Source organism: Poecile atricapillus, chromosome 6, assembly GCF_030490865.1.
Source record: "Poecile atricapillus isolate bPoeAtr1 chromosome 6, bPoeAtr1.hap1, whole genome shotgun sequence".
Taxonomy (NCBI): domain Eukaryota; kingdom Metazoa; phylum Chordata; class Aves; order Passeriformes; family Paridae; genus Poecile; species Poecile atricapillus.
Window position 1 is genome coordinate 14,557,266 of NC_081254.1, and position 20,132 is coordinate 14,577,397.

Sequence of the window (20,132 nt, forward strand, 5' to 3'; positions counted from 1 at the left end):
CACAGAATTAGTGTCTGTTGAGTCTCTCTCAGCTATATTCATCAGCTCTGGGGTTTGTTTTTTTTCCACAGGGCTGTGAAAAATCAATGAGATTTGTGCTGCAAACTGATCATTATGACAGGGAAAGCTCTGCAATGAAATTGATTTGTGTAACTCTAACACCACTACTTACACTCCCCCAGAACTTTAGGGGGCAGACACTCAAGAACTAAGACAAAGAGGTGTGAAGGCTAAACCTCCTTTCGAAGCTGAGTCTTCCTAATTAAACAAAATTAGCTTCATCCCAGTTCAATGAAAGTAAAACAGCAGAGATGTGGAGTGCAAAATAGTTCAGTAAATTAATGAAACCAGATTAATACATTTTATAAATTACATGCAGCAGCAAAGATTGAAGATTCTGATCTGTCCCCTGTGTTTTGTCCTCATTTCACCTCCTCACAAGTGTAGCACTTGACTATCTGTATTTCCATAAAATCTCAAACACTAAATATGGAAAGTCTAACATGAATATGGAAAAGAGAAAGCCATAATGAGAAACAAAAAAGCTGGCTGTCATTTTAACCCACAACTAATACTTAAGTAGCTTGCACCAAAATAAGTCCATCCTGAATTAAGCCCCATGGCTGGTTCAGCAGATGCAGCCCACAATAGACAAAGCACTGAAGAAGGAATTGAGAGCTGTTTTCTGTCCTTGACACTTCACTTTTCAACATGATTTGTGACAAATTATGTCTCATGTGGAAGGAAAAACAGGCACACACAACTGCTGACTCAAATGCTGAAGTTTTAGGGCACAGACTGCCTGTTGCTTTGAATGAGCAAGATGGGGTCCACCCCGGTGAAGATTAATTCCTGCTGTAATACCAGTGCAATGAAAGAACTACAAGAGAGTCTTGTCACTTAAAGCACTTGGAGCTGTGGCCTATCCTTCCTACAGAAAGTGCTCAGCTCTTTGAGGGGAAGGCACATACGTACCAGAACTCCTTGTTTAGTATCTGTAGTGACAGCAAACAGCCAACACTAAATAAGACCACAGACAGGTCCCAGCATTTGGAAGCAGGACAGTACACACTCACATCACAGTGTTGCACCTGAGTACATATTATATATTATCAGTATATAGTATATGCTCAGATACAGTGTGCATCTGAATGGCATCCACCTGACTCACAGGAACAACCAAGTACAAGTCCAGACATATGTGCAATGACAGGTACAAAAACCCTCACAACATCACATAAGAATCACACATCCATTTTACTCTTCCACTAACTGTATTAATAAACCTCTGCAAATCTTAACCTGGATCAGTAGAAACTACTACATAATAAGACACTATATAACAGTTAAATAATGACAGTTATCAGATATACAATGAAGTGTTTTTAAAACACCAAAATATACAAAATCCATCCAGTTTCATTAGATGTAATGACCTTCTCAGACAAGCTTTGTCTCCACTATCATTAATTAAGGCGATTCAGAAGACATTTCAGGAACAAAGTGACCAAGCCCACCATAACTGTTTGTTTTGCTTTCGATCTGCTTAGCTGCCCTCCATTCGGGTTCAATTTGTACATATTCCTAGAGAAACAGCACAAAATACAATCAGAACAGTAGATATTACCACATGGCACAAATGTCTTTACCGTAATTCTTTTCCTCCTATTACCATCCTAGCAGAGCTCAAAGACCACGCCCACAAACATCAGGAACGTATTGTGCAAATGTCATCAAGTGAAGGAGAGAGTTCAATTTCCCCAAGAGACACTTCCACAAGAGAAAATGATAGACTTCATAACAAGTTTGCAATGCAAATAAGCAAGTTAAAAGCCTTAATGGTATGACTCAACACCATTTTAAGTGGGCAGAAGTGTTCTATTACGTCCCATTGCTAATTTCTTCTTAAACATTAATTATACTCTAGTGAGAGGATTTATGTATTTGCAAGCAGGTATCAGTGGCCTGTTGAAACAATCATGCTGTGGTACATTTCTTCATAACAACAGGGGAATTTCTGTTCTCTGAAGACCATATTCCTCAGTAAAAGCACATAATATATAAACATATATATAAATATACAAAATGTATCATATAGAATTTTTGGTCACAAAATTCAGGAACAAAAGAAGCTACAGACATGCAATATAGTATTTAATTTCTGTATTACACATTACATTTCTTTCAGAAAGAACTGAGTGGATTAGTGGACCTCTATGAAAGAAGACAATTCATTTCCATGGAGAATTTTTAAGCATACTTATGAAGGTTTAAATACTGTGTTTGCAGCAGGTAAAAGTTATAGCAAGCAGCTTGGTGCCTACAGCTCAAGAACAGACTGTAATGAGGAACAGAGTGCAAACACAACTGAACCCCAGAGAAAATGGAAGGGACAGAGAGGACTGCAAAGAGTTTTAGGCAACTCAGAAATTCACTGAGTTGGATAAAATCTTCTCTCAGGTTAAGACCCACCTGCAGAAACAGAGCAGAAAAGAGCAAGTTGCTTATAAACTCTTATTTTCACTTTTTTTATTCAGCATGCTTTGTATTTTTTTTTTCTATTTAAAAAGTCAATTATTCCAGTACTTATTAAAATAAAATCTTGTTTTCAGAAATTGAAAGCTCCTATTTTTTTTGGAGCAGTTCACCACTGGAAAAGGTGTAGGTACATCCAGCTCCAAGCTCTGGGTAATTCAGTGTCCTCTTGGTTCCCTACCATAAAGATAATATTTAGCAATCTATCTTGGTCCTAGAACCAAACTGCCAAATGCACAGTGGCTGGAATTCTTTTGGATGAGGCGCTAGCCACACATGTAATGTAACAAGCCCAAAATATTAACTCAAATGCTTGAAATCAGGACCTTGCCTTTATTTCAGAAGTCGAACTATTGTCAGACTGGACTTTGCAGCACAAAGGAAATGGGAAACCCTGGCAGGACCTCTAGACCAGGAGAGAGCTAGGTGGCAAACTCTATGAGATTTCACAGTTGAAACCAACAGTTCAGTAGGACCAGATTACAAAGACAGAGGACAAAGGCACCACTTGTTGTTCAATATACCATTCTTAAAACATATGAACAAAGAGTAAGCTGCCCAGGTTCATATATGGTACCCCTTTATGTAGTGTGTTTATCCATGCTGTGAGACCTGAAGTAGTAATACCAAACGCTGGCAAGAGCCAAGTTCTACTCCTGTAGACCTCCAGCATTTGGTTACACTGCTCTGACATGCCCATGCTATTCCCAGGACAATACAAGTATTTCTGCAAAAGGTTGTGCTATGTGAACGTACCAGAGGAGGGTAGTATTTGCTTGGGCATCTCTCTATGGCATGCCATTGTGTTGCTTAGGAATGCCCTAAAATAGCAGATCAACTGCTGAACAGTTTTGTTAATCTGCATGTCAATGATTTACTCAGTCTGAGAAGTGTCTTGGTCCCATACAAATCTACGATCAGTTTTCTACCCTTTTTTTAATCTCCAGATGACATTCAGTTTGGAAGAGTATAATGGTCAGTGAACCTACAGCTCCCTCAACACCAAAATTTCTGATGGAAAGTTGACTTTTAATGTACAGCAGAGTGTCTGGTCTTCCAGTGTAATCCCAGGATATTAGAAGGTATCTCTTGACATTGTATAGGGGGACAACTGGACAAATCTACTTTCTTGAAAATCTGTCATCTCTCACTAAAAGATTAGCAACAAATCTTGTACTACCGGGGGACTTCCTTTTTCCTTTCTATGAAAGGACATTACCACTTCTTATTATTCTGTTTCCTCATTAGCAAGAAATCTGGAGGTTTGAAATCTCAACCATTATGAAAGTAATCACATTTTACAATCAAAAAAGGATTAAAAACTGGTTAAACTAATTTACCATGCTATTTTCATCAAATAAAAGCTAGAGGCCTGCTGAAATACAGCATTCTCATCACAGCAGCGACTGTGCTTTGCTTTATGCTGCTCTAGCAGCTGCAGCCCATCTATTTGTTTTATTTGGCCTTTTGAACATCTGCATAACTTGCATTCTTCAGATACTAGGTTACTTCTTTCTCTGGATGTGGGGGTGGAAAAAGGGAAGGGTGATAGAGCCCTACAATGTACCTGATTTTGAAATCCACCATACCTGAAGTCAGACACACAGATTTACATGCTTTAGATGCTTTTTACTCATAGAAAAAAATGAAGAAAATAAAATTTTTTCAGGTACAACTTTTAACAAATCACTTCTAGGTATGTATAACAAAATTACTAGTAAGGAAAGAAGCACAACAACAATGCATTCACTGCTCCAAAAACATTAATTCAGCCAACTCCTATGGCTTAGTGGAAGTTATAGTCTGTGAAGAGCTAGAAGAATAATTAACAGATCGCCTCTGACCTAAAGTCTGCTAATTATTACAACTAAGTCCCTTAGCACAGTGATAGCACAGTAAATGGGCATAAAACATGCAGGTCTTGCCACGGATACTGTCTAGACTATTGCACCCACTTTGTTAGAAGTGTGGGTCAAAACCTACCACCTAGAATTATTTGTCTTTTTTTTCCTCCCCAGCCAGTACTCCTCATAGGCTTCACTGCTTGCTCAAATGGTTTGTGACAAGCACAGGAAATGAGAGAATGAGAATCACTGACACCGGCGACAGAGGAAGCCAGGCAGTGAGAAGTTTGCAGGATTGTTTGCTACTGTAATTTACCTTGGTGCATGAATTAATATTGCACCAAATTGTACTAAGTCCTACCCACAGTCATTACAAAAACCAGCAAAAGCTGCTCTAGACTCAGTATAATCTACTAAAGGAAAGAACAAATCGATAAACTACAGATCAGATTCACAGCCACAGTAAACTACGAGTTCCAGCAGATTCACATTATTTGTGATTATCATCAATTATCAAAACTATATATAGTTTGTCTTATGAGTCCTAATAGTGGTAGTTCACCAAGCCTCTGACACAGACTAGTAAGGAGACTAGGAAAAAGCCCTGAAACTAGGGTAGGCAGTGTCAGCTCCCCAGGAAAGGACAGGCATACTATAGAAAGGAAGAACCAGAGCTGCAGCAACAGCCATCAGCCTCAGAAGCAACCATGATTAAATAATATATCAAATTAAAACACATGTAAAAACATGTCATATTTCCCACCGCAGTTCAACTGCATTTGTTTAACAAAAACCAGCTTTTTTCAATAGGCTTCAACTTCTTTCAAAGTTACACCTCATTTCTAGTTAGTCATGAAGATCAGATTACAAACTACCTGGTCTTTTTACACATTGCAACACTCATTAAGAACCAATGACTCCTGACCTTGGATTAAGAAATTTGAGGCAGGTTAGATTGTCAGCCTGAAATGAATGATACTTAATTGCTCCATCAAAACATTAAATGAAACTCTGAAGAAATGTTCACATCCACAAAAAAATTATTTTACCAACTGCACTGACCTAATTAAAACCTCTCTACCTACAAAGCTTGTCCTGACAATTAAACAGAAATCCCTCTGCCTCTTCATTTTTACACTAAGTACTAGTTTTAAATTTCTAAAGTGGAGAAACATCAAACCAAAATTGTTTCTTAAGGTGATTTATTTCTCATTTTTGCTAAGATTACTTTAATGAACACCTACAGTCCCCAAAAGAAGACAGCAACTGGATAGAAGCATTGCAACAGCTCCCGTCTCTTTTCATCTGGCAAGTAAGTAATGCTTCAAACATCTTTAATTTCCTATAGCCACAGGGGACTTTAAAGGAATCCAAGAGAAACTTGTAGACACTACTGAAAATCATCAACTGCAGCAGCCTTTTGGTTTCACCCATATTTACCACTCACATCTTCTGCCACATAGGGAAGAGTGGTTGTGGATGACATCAGACATTTCAAGAACCATTTCACATGTTTACCTCTTCCCTGCAAACAGCTCATCTCCGTGCATGTGAGAGAGTTGGATAAAGCTGAAGGAACTCTTAAGCAAGAACATTTTGCTACTGAACTGGGCAAGTAAAACCTATTGTAACAATTTACAAATGACTGAGAAAAGACAAGTCTCAGTTAAATTGCTTGAAATTTCCTGCATAAAGAATCCTCTGTCTGGGAGAGGTTGTTATGAGGAGGCAAAAGAAATGCAAGAGAAAACAGATGAATATCTGACCACAGAAACAATCAATTTGGACCATTTAGAGAACTAATCCAAAACCTGCAAATGGGCTTCTGACTTCATAATGGAAGTGCCAGTCAAGTTTAGCTGTTCTCATCCACAAAAAACCCAGCCTCAAACAGCAAATGTATGTGTGTCAGTATTAGTAATAACACTTTTGCACTAATGTACAATAAATTACACTTTCTTCTTTCTGAAGAAACTGTTTTTTTAATCAAAAACCATCTGATCTTACTGTGATGTCTTTGTACATTAAATGTATGAAGGATTTTGATTCTATCAGTTTTATTTTCCACCCTTTTAGCCTGTTTGATTCTATGTAAAATACTAATGAACTCCTTTAAGCAGTCCCTTGACTTCACTGGGGAGCACATTACCTACACCTCTGTTAGTGCAGGCACATGCTGATGAGCACGAGAATGCTGCAGCCATTGAGGTTATAAATGTTGTTTTATTATCATAGCAGCAAGTCACACTATGAATTGCAATAAAATCCCTTAACATTTTATTCATATTCACGGTCATATTAGGTCAAGTGCTTGTGAATAAACTCTAGAGGATGGAGGTCTGGCTTTGAGACCGCTGTTACCAATTGGTCGCATTTTAATAGATTTATTATCCAGCTCAAATTGCAGAGCTGTGATTTAATTTCATAAGGGAGAAAATGTTTATAAGATAAGTTTGAAAAGAGCAAGAGGAAGAAAAATAAATATGCATCTACATAAGTATTCTTAGAGCCACCCAGACACATTAGATGATGATGTTGTTCTGGTAACTGTGACACCACACTAGTACACATGCTTCAAGTTACTCCATTAGTAATCATGTTTTGCCACAAAAAATGCAGACCACTGTTAGTGATACAAGCATTTTCAGTCTTCAAATATAATAACCAAAAGCAGATACATTCACTCCAGATAAAACCCTTGTAAATACTGCTGCTCCTCAACAATGTGGTACAAACACAGCATCTGTATTTTTTGGATACCAAACTTTAAAAAATCCTCAGCTTCTCACAGGATAGCCAATATCCTGTTTTTTCTGATCTTAATGCTAGCCAGTTTGCTGAAAGTGTTATTTAATCTAATTATGGAATATCTCTCATAGCATAAATATTCCAAGCTCTACAGCAGGCTTCCATTTGTAACTCAAGAGTAGTATAAAAACAAGAGTTAATTGCCTGTACAAATATTTCAGGGTAGCGTTTACGTAATCTACAGTACATTAAGTACCAGAGTTGTGCTCTACTGATAGGTGAAAGAACAACTCTGAAAGGCAACTGCGTTGCCAATTAGCTTTCAACAAATATGTACACAAGCTGTGCTTGCAGGCTTGTGCTCAGCTTCCTCATTCTCCCCAGACTGGCTGCTTTTATAATGGTGAACTCCTTTCTACTCAAATGCCCAGCCAGCTTCACTGTTGGAACAAGGGAAGATAGCATATTTTATTTGGTTGGAGTTGTAGTCCATCCAAATTTAAGATCATGACCTGTGACCAAAGCCACACTCCAGTCACAAGAACTGAACACGTTAATTCATAACACTAAATTCCTTAGTCATGTATGGGGGGGGGGGGGGGGGGGGGGAGATAAGAAAGAAAGGAAATTGAAAAATCTTCTGTTGTAGTTAGTCCAAAGAGGATGAAGGTTTGCTTGAGAAAAACATCCCACAGATCCCAGCTCCTGTGTGTCAGTCCTCCTCAAGGAGGCTGAGCCAAGAACATGTACACCCACGTGCATTAGCTCTCTGCAGCAACACCACGTTTTTCCCCAACAGAGTTGTACACAAATTAAGAAATAAACCTAAGTTCACAAAACCACATGAAGAGACTAATGTTTGCAGTCTTTGGGCAAATCTGCTTGGTGCTCCACCCAGAAAACAGACTGCTTTTAACTCAGGAAAGCTGATTACCTTGGGCAGAGCCCAGTGCCTAGGACACTGCTGCTTTGCTTTGAGTACCCAGATTTTGTCACTAGACAGTAGTTTGGTGTCACTGGGCAACAGTGTGCAAATCCTTTGTTTTCTCTTCATAATTTGCTTTGTAGATTACTGGTACCCACATTGTCCTAGAGTGGGTCTAAAAGAAATATTTTGCAATTAGCCTTCCAATAAATGTTAAAAGACCTTAAAACAGCTTCATGCAATGCTTCAAAGTTTCAGCCCTTTTCATAAAATATTTTTATCCCAACTCCCCTCCTCCTTCCAACCCCCCAAATTAAAAAAAAAAGTTATTGCAGTTACTAAGATGGAAACATTCTGCAGAATCAAGAGAGTTAAACCAATTCCAGAATTCTGCTTCATAAATTCCTTTGGCTCACATAATTTATGTTACATAAATTGTAATTCTGATAATAATGCAGCTGAAAATAAGTCTAGTCTTGTAAGTTGTGTGGGTGTATGGTTATGCTTATATAAAAGTTTAGTTATCCGCATTACTTCATAAACGTATGTTTAAGTATGTTTTCATGGAGATCTATGCTCTCTGTGGGCATGTTTTCTTTCAGTATTTAAGTATCACTATGCCATATAGTGTAAAGCTTCTGAAACCTTTTTGTTAGGTAAAAGTCAGCAAAGCCAGTTCTTCAGCTAGTAACCTCACGCTATAAAACCGGCTGGAGGGAGAGAGAGAGGAAGGAGGCATGGTGAGACATGAAAGTGGAGCAGGGACCTGCGTGGCCTTGCTACTGCTGAGTTAGAAAAGTAACTTCTCTTGCATTTTCTGTATAGCAGCCCATATCTGGACTCCAGACAGCTTTCTGGACACCAGAAAGGATTGCCTGATGATCATTCTCAGACAGCCTAAAGACACCAGAGAATAACCAGCTGTTCCTTTGATTCATTTATGTGTGATGGGCAGTTTAACACACTGACAATCTGTGGGTCCTTCATTTGCTAATGCAGTGAACAGCACAAACAAGCCCCCCACCCCGGCTTTTTTTCTCTTTCCAATGACTCCTTTGGAAATGTATTGGTCTCAAATGCACTGTGTCACCAAGCCGGGATCTCTGTTTCCTACAGTGCCTTATCTGCCCACAACTTTAGCCTTTCTCCTAACAGCTATTTGAACTTCTGTCGACAGACAGAGGACCTGACACGCACTTCAAAAAAAACAATAGGGTCAGCTTAAATTTACCTTCCATTTCAGTAGTGCCGAAAACCAACTCGGACCAGCTTGTGTAGCTTATGTTGTGCAGCTCAGCGGGAGCAGACGAGCACCCCCTTGCTCCTGGGTGTGACAGGCCATTGCCTCCAGCAGGGAGGATGAGCAACAGCGGTCCCGGTGCCACTGCGCTGGGCAGAGAGCTTTCTTCACCTCTTCACTTACGGTGACATTTCCTCCAACAAAACCTCAGCTGCTCATGTGCCTTTACAGGCCTTTAACACAAGGCTTTAAAGCCCAAGTTCAACTTTTCAAATAAGGAAGGGGATTCAAAAACTCATTTCTGATGCATCTCTTCCAGACAACAGAGGCCTTGGGATGAGTAACATACCCATGGACACGGTGGGTTAAAGAAGAAACGCAATACACTGCTAAATACACAAATTACTTGGAATGCATTGCAACAGAGTCAAAATAGAAGACTGAAAATACATATGGTGACTGGACTAAAATAATTATTAAAATAGGGCCATAGGAGAAAAATAAGTTGCAGGAATAATACAAGCCATGTAAGAAGCTATGTTACCTTTACATTATTTTCTGAGTTTCAAATAGTGTATGTATATACATATAAGCATACAGCTTCACATTTCATCCTGCAGTATCTAAGTAGTCAGATCTTTTTATCTCCAATTACTCACACAGCAACATATGTTGCTCTGTTTTAGCTTACATTTAGATGTACATAATCATTATTCTCCATACACTTCCAAACTTCCTTGTCCTTCCCCACACACTACATACATTAGACCTTTCCAATTATATCAACTGCGGTTTTATTGCAATATAATGATGGCACAACTTGTAAATGATACATATATATACAGAACTAGCTATGAAACCAAATTGTATTTCCTCTTCCTAGAAAAAGGTCTGAAGATGAACAAAAGAAATATGCTGCTTCTTTTAAATAAAATGCAATTGTATCTTTTAGTTCGTATTTAGAATTAAAAGTACTCATTCACTTTAAGAAACATGTGTTTTAAAACTATTTTTTTAAACTTTTCTTTTAAACTTTCCTTTAATGTTTGTGTAACTGTCGAGTTTGTGATTTTTAACATTATAGTGGTAAAAACATGAAGAGGAAAAAAACAGACTTAAGAAATATGAATATTTCCAGTCCTCTGCCATTCCCTCTAATCCCTCACAGCAATACAACTTGTGGTTAATGCTAAATATCTAGTGGTATCATTGAAGGCAGCACTTAGCCCTACCCATGAACCTTCATTTCAAGTGTTGTCAAACTGCTTTTCTTGCTATCACAGTTTAAAAAATTAAACCAATGGCAAAAGGAAAATTTTGAAACACTAAGGATGTTCACACATGAGGATCTTTAAACTCTTCAGAGTTATGTGATCACAGTGCCCACCCAGATCCCTAGCAGCCAGAAATGATGCCAGTCACAGGAACTGAAGTTTTCTCCAGGCAGTTCACTCGCTGCCCAACAGGTCACCTACAGAAAGCCCCTTGCAACCCCCCACCTCTCTCTCCCCTCAGAACCACAGCCAACTTTTCAGGCAGCATCCCAGGCATTCTACTGCTTCCACACTGATGAAAAGGTAAATGTGGCAGCACGCAAAATATCACTTGCAAAAATAAAAGCACCCAAAACAACCCAATTATGAGACTCATCATTTTGATAGCCTGCTGCAGATCAGAAATCAGCCCACATCTATTTGAATACATGCAAGGTGGTTGTTTGGCAGATTAAAGCCAGGGTTGCTTTGATTTGTCTTCCTGCTTCACCACCCCTCCACTGAAAGATGGAATTACTTCACTGAAAATTCTGGCAGGGGAAAGCTTGCACCAGAACAGGGAAATCTGTAGCAAACTAGAGGCAGCCCAGGCACACACTGCTCCCTCCCTGGTGTTGATGTGCACATAGAGTATGTGGCATGCCATCTTATTCCAGAGTTCCTCCTAGACCCTGCAGCGGGAGCATCCAAAGAAGAGCCAGGCCCTGAGATGAGTCCTGGGCTCCATCCCCAGCAGCTGCACTCTGCTGCTGCGGCATGCATGCATGGCTGGGGACTCGAGGCAGGAGCCAAAGCTGAACCGGGAATTTCAGGGCTCTCTGCCTCTGGTGGGGTGACTCCAGCAGCTTCTTCAGAGTGTAAAGGGCAAAAAACAAGGGAAGGACATTGAGTGGCAAGAACAGCAAATGTTGCAGGAAAGGATTGCATGTTCCTTCTGTATGCAATAAATGTGTAGAGGGAATGAGCTGATTTTAGCACCCTCACTCTTCCATGTTTAGTTGCATTTCTTTTCTGCTGTTTAACTCCTCCCATCTTAAAATCAACCAAACAAACCCCACAGTAAAAGAACCCCAAATATCTACCCCGATTTCTAATTCAGGAATACTTCTTTGCTTCAGTTCCAGGACCACAGCTGCAGTAAGTTTGTGGAATTCTACCTGAATTTCTAATGCATCACATCAGTTTTAGACTGTTAACATTTGTCTCTCAGTAACACTGATCTCTAGTTCTGCTAATTTTAGAACATTCTGAATCAATTCTGAAAACTGAACAAAACTATTGAAACACCACAGATAAAGCTCAGTTAAAATCCGGTGCTAGCTTTTCTCGACTGATATTTGAAACCATACAACTCATCAATACTATGGATTAATATTGACTTTTACTCTTCAGCTCACAGTATTTCTCCGGCTGTATTTAATGGCTATTACTAAAACTATCTACATTTTATTTTTTCAGCATTCACATTTTTCTACTACTTTCCCAACAGATTTCTTTTATTATCATTTTTTTGGCCCACTGCCCTTCCTCACAGTGTCCGCAATCCGTGGAGAAGAGATTGCTGATGGCGTTATCACAGACAAACAGAATGAAGCTAATGGTAACAGGCACTCCTTGCTAGGTAATTATTATAGGAGAAGGAATGCAAATGAGCCCTAATCTGTCTCACACAATGGCAGAGGTCTCAGATTTGCATTAAACCTTTTGCAGCTCTCCCAGATTGGGGACTGCAGATAACAATGCATCTGCAGCCCAGGCTGCCCCAGCGGTTATTACATTGTGCCCCAGCAGGTACAGTGTCCCTGAATGACTCTCCCCTCTCCTTTTAAATCTCCGGTCCCCTCCTCCTCTCCTTCTCCCCCAGCTTTGCAGGAAAAAAAGCTAATTGTGCATGCCATTTGGCTCGATTCATGTTTACAATGAAGAAGAAAGCAGCGCTGTTTGGTAATTATAAGAGGGAAATGGACATCAGGAAATCTCCATTCTGTTCCCAGCTATGTCATTCACTTGCCAGGGAACTGAAGGAAAATAACTTTGCTTTTCTGTGCATCCATGTGTTCAGTTAGAAATACAGGGTTGGTATTTGTAGTGGCCCAACAGACATTTTACAGAGGCACCTGCTGAACACTTTCAGGAAGCTAATGCTAGACTTCACTCGAATCTAGGCTGAGTTCATGATAAGCCGCGGTCCTTCAGAAGAACCACTGCCTAGATCTCAATTCCCCATCTGATAATAGGTTGTAAAGAATGATATTCTTTTCCAGCACTGTATTCTGCTATAAAAAACCTCAACTAACACCTGCCAGCTGGGGCCATGCTCAGGGCTCACACAGGTGTCTGCCCACTAGCAGATCTTAAAAGAAGGTGGTGTAGGAACCATGTTTGAGGTGCTCTGATCACAAGCCACACAGTAAAAGATTTTCCCAACCCTTATCTTTCTAGCTTCTTCCATACGGCTTGTTTGGATTAGGAGGATTCATTGGAGTCAAACGTATTGAACCTTTCCCAAGTGAGTCCCTGGCCTGAGGTCAAAACTTCTTACCAGCATGAACAGACTTTTTGCAACACTACTGCCTTCTTTCTTGGATGCTCATTTTCTCCTGAAACATTCTTGTCAAATAGGATATTTCAAGATTGATCTTCAGGAATTAAAGTTTCTGCTACAGAAATGCAGACTAGAAAATGGAGACTACTAACCTCTAAGTGGGCATATAAACTAACTTCTCAGCATATTAAAACCCAAACAACAACAACACCAACAAAAACCACAAAACAAACAAAACAAAAACCAACCAAAAACCAACCAAACAAAAAACCCAAACCTCCCTTCCCAAATCAAAACAATAAACTATTGCCAGAAATTAACAAAATTTTTTTACAGCAACAATAGTCAAGAAAACACAGCTGTAGAAAGTGCTACAGTTTTTTAAACACCACATAAGAAATTAGTTTTTCAATAATCAAAGTTTTGCTCATTTCCATCTCATAGTGCAGCAGGTGGGGCAGCGCTACTTCTTTATACAGTTACTGGAATACACTATACATGTCTCTGGGTTGCTCTCTGATAGCTGGTATCCTCAAGCAACATTCATCACACCTAAACAACTAGTTCAAAAATTTATTTCTTTTTAAATGATGCTATGGCTCTGTTATGATATCGAAGTTCTCTGAAAGAATCTTCTCCTATTTGCACTGACATCTGAAGTTCTTGCCACTTGGAAGGACTGATATGGTACAACATTATGAATGATCAATCTCCACATCAGAAAATCAAAAGCTCTCTTGCACTGGTTAGTTCTCACAAAACAAGAAGAGGATTTTCATTCATCTGGTTCATAAAGATGAAAACATTTTCCCACGTAGTCTTTGTGCTAACTTTCCAACACTAGAAAGCATTTCATTCAGAACAAAAAAAAGGGTTAATTTTTACATTGTCAAGGCATGGCAGGTATCAGAACCTACAATTTAAATTCTAACATACTCAGTTTCAGATTTGTCACTGGTCTCTAGACTGCTCCTCCCCAGTGACCAGTTACTACCAACTGCCTATCGGTACCATCTGTATACACAAAAAACCCCTTCCAAACCCAGAAGTAGTTGTGGAGAGCCTGACAGACTCACCCTCACTTGGAACTCGGGGATTACCGCACTGCTGCTGGACCAGCAAAAGCACCAGGGCAGAGGACGTCAGCAGGACAGCCCAAAACATTTTTACTGCCACCTGAGCACACCCAGCTGACCCTGTCTGGAGTGGACTCGGCTATCTCACCTCCTCCTGCCTGGAGATCTGGGGCGGTGGAGGGGGGAAAGGGAGGAATCCTGGAAGATAAGGAACGGGGAGCACAGATGTCTTCCCGGGGAACTACTGCTCACTCTGTGACCCTTGGCCCATCACCAAAGCCATGCACTTCAGGACCACTCTCACATTAAGCATTAACTCAGGCAGTTCAGCTGTGTTGCCGAGTAGCCAGTCAAATATTTACAAGGGTTTCAGAAGGTGCAAGATTAACCTCATCCTTTCAGTGTAAAACCCAATGTCCACAATTTCATACTCTGTTTTGCAAAGCGAGAAGTCACAATTCCGAAGCTTTGAGACTTGCAACACAAAGTCGTTAGAAAGAATAATCCAAACAGGAAAACTAAGAGGGACTCAATGCACACTGTAGACAAAATATTGGCACCACATACAGTGCTGGCAAGTAGAGCAGCATGCTGTGTTCCTAAGGGGGAGAACAAGTAAAATCCAGCTCCTGCATTGGTGATTGCAACCTCACCTGAACAGCAGCTTTCCCTTTGTCCAGCTGCCTCCAGGTCATTTTACGGTAAAGACAAAAATTGTCACTGCGCTTTCAAGGATCTCAACAGCTTTCCAACCCCGGGCTCCCCCCAACCCTGCCATTCTCACCAGCCTTTTGAGAGTTTCCCTCTATAGCAGCATTCTGCGTTTCAGGGATTCAACCTTTCAACTGAAGCATGAGAGATCGCTTATACTGTTGAACCGGTGGAGCTGCCAGCCTCCCCTTTGTTGCATAAGGATTTACACTTGAATGGCGCTGGGAAGCAGAGTCTTTAAAGGAAAGGCTGCTGGGGGGAAGACAATTTCCTTGCCAGCATCCTATTCTCAAATCGTGTTCATCCACCAGATCAACTTCTCCCGTTTACATAACTGCAGGAACCCTATCGAACCACTAGTTTGTAAGTTTACTGTGACATGACTTTTACGAATAAATTGCTAATTTTAGCTTACTTCACAAGGATATACATAGTCATAAGTGAAGTTCATTTTGAGCTTAAATTTGGGCACTTAATGTAATTCAGTCCAATGTAAATTACGCCATTATCTTAATCCATGACTCATTTATGTATTTCCTATTATAGCCTTGCATTGCCATGCACATCATAGTCCATCCAATGGCTTCTACAGCTTTTCAAGAGAGACACTGGGGAACAACACAACAGCACAGAGGCACTGCAGAGAATCATCTGAAACAAGAGTGTGCAAGCAAGCCTGCTCCAGTTTAACAGCGGCACGCTGGCTTTGGCCTTCTACTTAATCACATACACAAGCAGCACCAGCCTGGTGCAATTCTGCTCTTAAGTTTCGAATGGGTAGATAATTATTTATTGGTTTCAGGCTAAGTTAGCAGTTACCAAGCAGTATCATATTGCTGCCTTTCAAACAGCGGCACTCTGGTAAATCCACACAGTTTTTTGTTTGTCTGCTTGCCTGCTTGGAAGCATAAAGCCTGCTATCTCCAAAGAAAAATAATCGCTTCCGAAGTTTGAAAATTGGCAAATGCTAATCTGGCATAGAAAAAGATCTGTAAGGAACATTCCTTATGGTTTTAAAATGTTACACCTGCTTCTGATTAGATTCTATTTCCTGAATTCTGAATTGGCCACATGCTGAAACACACAGCACAGCCTGCAGAGTGCAGCAAGAAAAAGGCTAGCACAATCCAGAGCTGGTGGCAAACCACAGTCCCCATGAAAACCACATGTGCCAGAGACCAAATATTTTGCATTTTGCTTACTGCTAATAAAGCTGATTCACTTCATTAAAAGCAGCTTATCATTTTATCTACTCACTGATTAATTAGCCTCTAGTTAAAATGAATGAGCACTTGATTCGAGGATTCTATTAATGTGACACTGGTGAACCACCACTTGCATACTTCTTCCATTCTTTTCCTTTTACTCTCCATCCTCTCTACACCCAGTGTCTTATTAGGCCGTTCAGATTGACATTCCCAGAACCCTTTGAGGATATCAAAACACTTTTAAGAAAGAGGTGAGTAAGGAAATGTCCCACCATCCAAAATTCTTCCAAGGCTCAGTTTTCCTGCTGGAATATACAGATGTATGTAATCTACTTCTCACTGTAATTATGATCACAAACTTGGAAAGAAATAGCTTGGAAAGAAGAAAGAGCCAGGGAAACAGACAGCATTGCTGGGAACAGGGGCAAAACAACATGTACCTTTAATACATACAGCTTATTCGTCCTTCCAGAATAAAATAATTTCAACTATGAAGCACAAACAGCAGTCAGTTCCATCAAAAACGCGACTTTCTTAGAGAGCGAAGAACTTTCTCCCAAGCCAAATACCATTTGCTGTATATGCATAAAGACAGCTTCTGCTACAGTATATGCCTACAGATTTCACAGTTGCATATGACCGCCAAAATCTCAATTTCTAGCAGCAAAAAACGTATGTTACCATTATTTAGCCAAGCATCTGAAGACTGAAATATATCCTAGCTGCTCATTTTGCTGGAAAACAGTGCTTTGCTTCGTATACCTAATCGCCTTGTCTAATCAATTGCTTTTATTATGACTGTCAGAAATACCCAAATGTATTTGGGAAACTTTAAAAAATAAACAAAGAAAAACCAAAACTACACACCTTCTGTTTCCCTTCTTTAAAATGTTAAGCTTTCACTCTTTCACAACAATGCCCACCAGAAGTCTGAAAAATCATTAGGCCTAAAACTGCAACAAATCCATATTTTGAGGGAGGAATGGAAGGAAAGATGGTGAGGAGAAAGAGAAATAAAACTTCCTGGGTCATTCTAGCATTTACTTCTAATTTCCTGTTTAATCAAGAATAGTAAGTGGAATAGTAAGGAAGTGACTACAAGCAAGATATCTCTTTCAATAGAATAGCTTGGTTAGGGTATGAACTGCAGACTATAAGCACAAGCTTGAAATTCACCATCCAGCCAGACAAGGCTGTATGCGAGAAGGCACCAAAGCAAGATCTGGTTTACATCACACAGTAGGGCAGTAACTGAGCATGAGTCACTGATGTGCTTCATCTGGCTTTTAAGGCCATCAGCACCAGATAAAAATGTTTTAGGACACATTTTACACAGCACTTCCTAGTATAAGTATACCTGGCCTGTTCAAATCTGCATAGAATTTTCTAGACAAATTTTTTTTATGGCAAGGCTTCCAAGATGAAACATCTTCTGTCCTGCAGCTGCCAAGATATTAGTGCAGCTCTCTACTGTAATGACTGGGCTAACTGAACAGAAGTCTTCCCATGGGCTAAGCCCAAAAGGGATGAGACAGGATGAATGATTTCTGCTACCACAGCCTGAGCTGCAGGTAGTACCCAGTGCTCACAATACCCTAGGCAGCACCACATAAAACCATGTGTATGCTAAACACAGGAGAAAAGACAAAAAAACCTGGAACACGTGATTTTTAAATTTCAACTCGTGATCTGGCATTCATGCTTTATAATACTTGCTTTACGAATGAAAAATTCTGCTGGTTTGGATTTGTTATTAATTTTTTATGAATGGCCAAATTTTTGAAACTTACAAAGAGTTCACATGCATCTTTGTGTACCTGAAAAATGGAGCAATATGAAACCAGATGGGTCATTCCCTAGCAGAAGAGGACAGTTACCACTTTTATGGAAATAAGGAAACAAATCAGGTCTTTTTCATTGCTAATTTCAACCAGGACTTCATAGCTGATTTGGGCCTTGCACCTTTCTTTTTGAAGGACTAACAGAGAATATAAACAAAAGTAAAACACCAAAACCTGCCACCTACACTAATACCTATGCATTGCACTTTGCTCCTCTCAGCCATTCATTATGGATTAGCACAACAGGCTCTCTCAGAAACTCCTTCCTGTAGACTGAGAGTTGGTAGTGCCAGGGCTCTGCAGCAGTCACTGCAGTCCACTCAAGCCAGTGTTCCTCCTTGGAGCCCTCCAAAGCTGCAGAGAGCACAGGATCTCAATACTCAGGGCAATACTTAAACACCAGGGGTGATGGTGAGCTGGCATTCAATCCCTGGGTGTGGATGAAAGAAAGTAGTCAACCAAAGATCCAACAGCAGTTCATCAGGATGGTGGAAGAGGGGAGAAGAGGAGACTTCAGCACAAGGTATCATGCTACTCCATATTGGACTTATTCCTAAATAATAAACCCAGTTCCGTAGTCAGAAGTAAGTCTATACACCTGAAACACAATGACAGTGAGGAATGTCCAAAACTCTGCTGCATTATGGACAACTGAGGCAGGCAGACCGTAACTGCTGAAACTAGAGGAAAGCAAGCAACCCAAAGATGCTCTGCTAACACTAAGAACTGGAAGATTTTAATGAGGGACAAAAAATGGTCATTGCCATAGCCACAGTATGGGGCAGGGGGCACACACCACAGGACAGGAACTTCTAGCCCTCCGTGCACATACAGATGCCCCAAGACAAGCCTTTGCAGTGTTCTCACCTCATCTCCTTAAAACTCTACTCACTCATGTCTGTGGACCTGTAAAGTTTGCCCTCAGAAAAGGGCTGACCCAGACAACCGAAAATGGTAGAAAATTTGAAATCATGGTTCTTAACTATAGCTTTAACCTATCTTCCTGTGCCTAGATATGCTAAATTTCTATTCTGCTTAATGCTTTTTGGACCTTGTCTATGAAAAAAGAGATTTACAAACAAATTAATTTCAGCTCTGAACTCTCCACTTCATGTACACTTAAAACCACCAAAGATATTTAAAACTATCTTTCTGGAGGGACAAAACAAGAATTTAGCTTTCTAAAATCTAAATGGTAAACAGATTCTAAACATAAAAATTACCTGAAAAATGCACTGCTGGGATGGAAGTATTTTTCCTTCTCCAATAAAATTTATAAGATTTAAGTCTTCTCTGTATCAGAATAAAGAATTAATACCTATAACATTCATGAAATGAAACCCTGAAAAAAAATCAAAGGTTTTACTAAAAAGCAAGAGAGGGCAGACTTACTGTTAAGTTAATGAAGTACTTAAAGACCTTAAGCAGTGGCAAAGTCCTGATTTAAAGTGGGAGATGGTTAAGGCTTAGCAAATTGAGAACTCTGGAGAACCTGTCATCCTCTCCTAAGGTGCAGTACAGCTTTGACAGGCACATCATTTTACTGAATACAGTTATTGAATGAGAAATCCTAAGCCCAAAGATCTCAAAGGATTTGAGGGAGAAAAAAATCCAAGACCTGAAACAAACACCTTGTTGAAATGTTCTTTACAAATGCTCAAGAGCTGTAAACTTGATTTATATATGAAAAGAAAAAGACAAACAATTAGGGCAAACTTCCAACTGACAGCTAAGTTATTACAGACATGGTGTTTAATATACAGTGTCACCCACCTGAAATGTTAGCTAGCAGCAGTATTACCTTTCCTTTGGAGATGGCTCAGGTTGATACAAATAAAAAAGGAAAATGGGGAAATGATGAGGGAAATAAAAGCTCTTTAAAAAATCAGTGCAAAACAGTCACTCTACATGCAGATACAAAACATAATTTCTGAAAAAATCTGAATGGAGGTAGGGCTCCTCTTTCAACAAACAAAAAAAATTTAAAATTATCTTTGTTCAAATTTAGCTAAGAGGAACAGGCAGAGAAAAGTACAATTTTAAAGGCAAAAAACAAAAACACAGCAAACTGTGGCCCACTGGACATCCTGCTCTTTTGTTGCCTTGTCCTTGCCCTGCCTCTCCCTCTCCATTCTGACTCCCCCATCAACACATCCAAACTGAGGAGTATGTGTTCCCCATCCTC

General features: G+C 39.8%; 1 protein-coding gene across 8 annotated transcripts in view; it reads right to left on the minus strand.

Moving 5' to 3' along the window:
• Positions 1–20,132, minus strand: part of ZMIZ1 (zinc finger MIZ-type containing 1) — a 341,983-nt gene that overhangs the window by 268,732 nt on the left and 53,119 nt on the right. Inside the window, exon 1 of one of the 8 annotated variants that reach the window (XM_058840877.1) lies at positions 14,336–14,428. The exons of 6 other annotated variants lie outside the window; for them this stretch is intronic. The gene's annotated coding sequence lies outside the window, so the exon portion shown is untranslated. Of the gene's footprint in view, positions 1–14,187; positions 14,208–14,335; positions 14,429–20,132 lie in introns of those variants that run through there. One more of the 8 variants, XM_058840878.1, reaches the window with a different exon arrangement.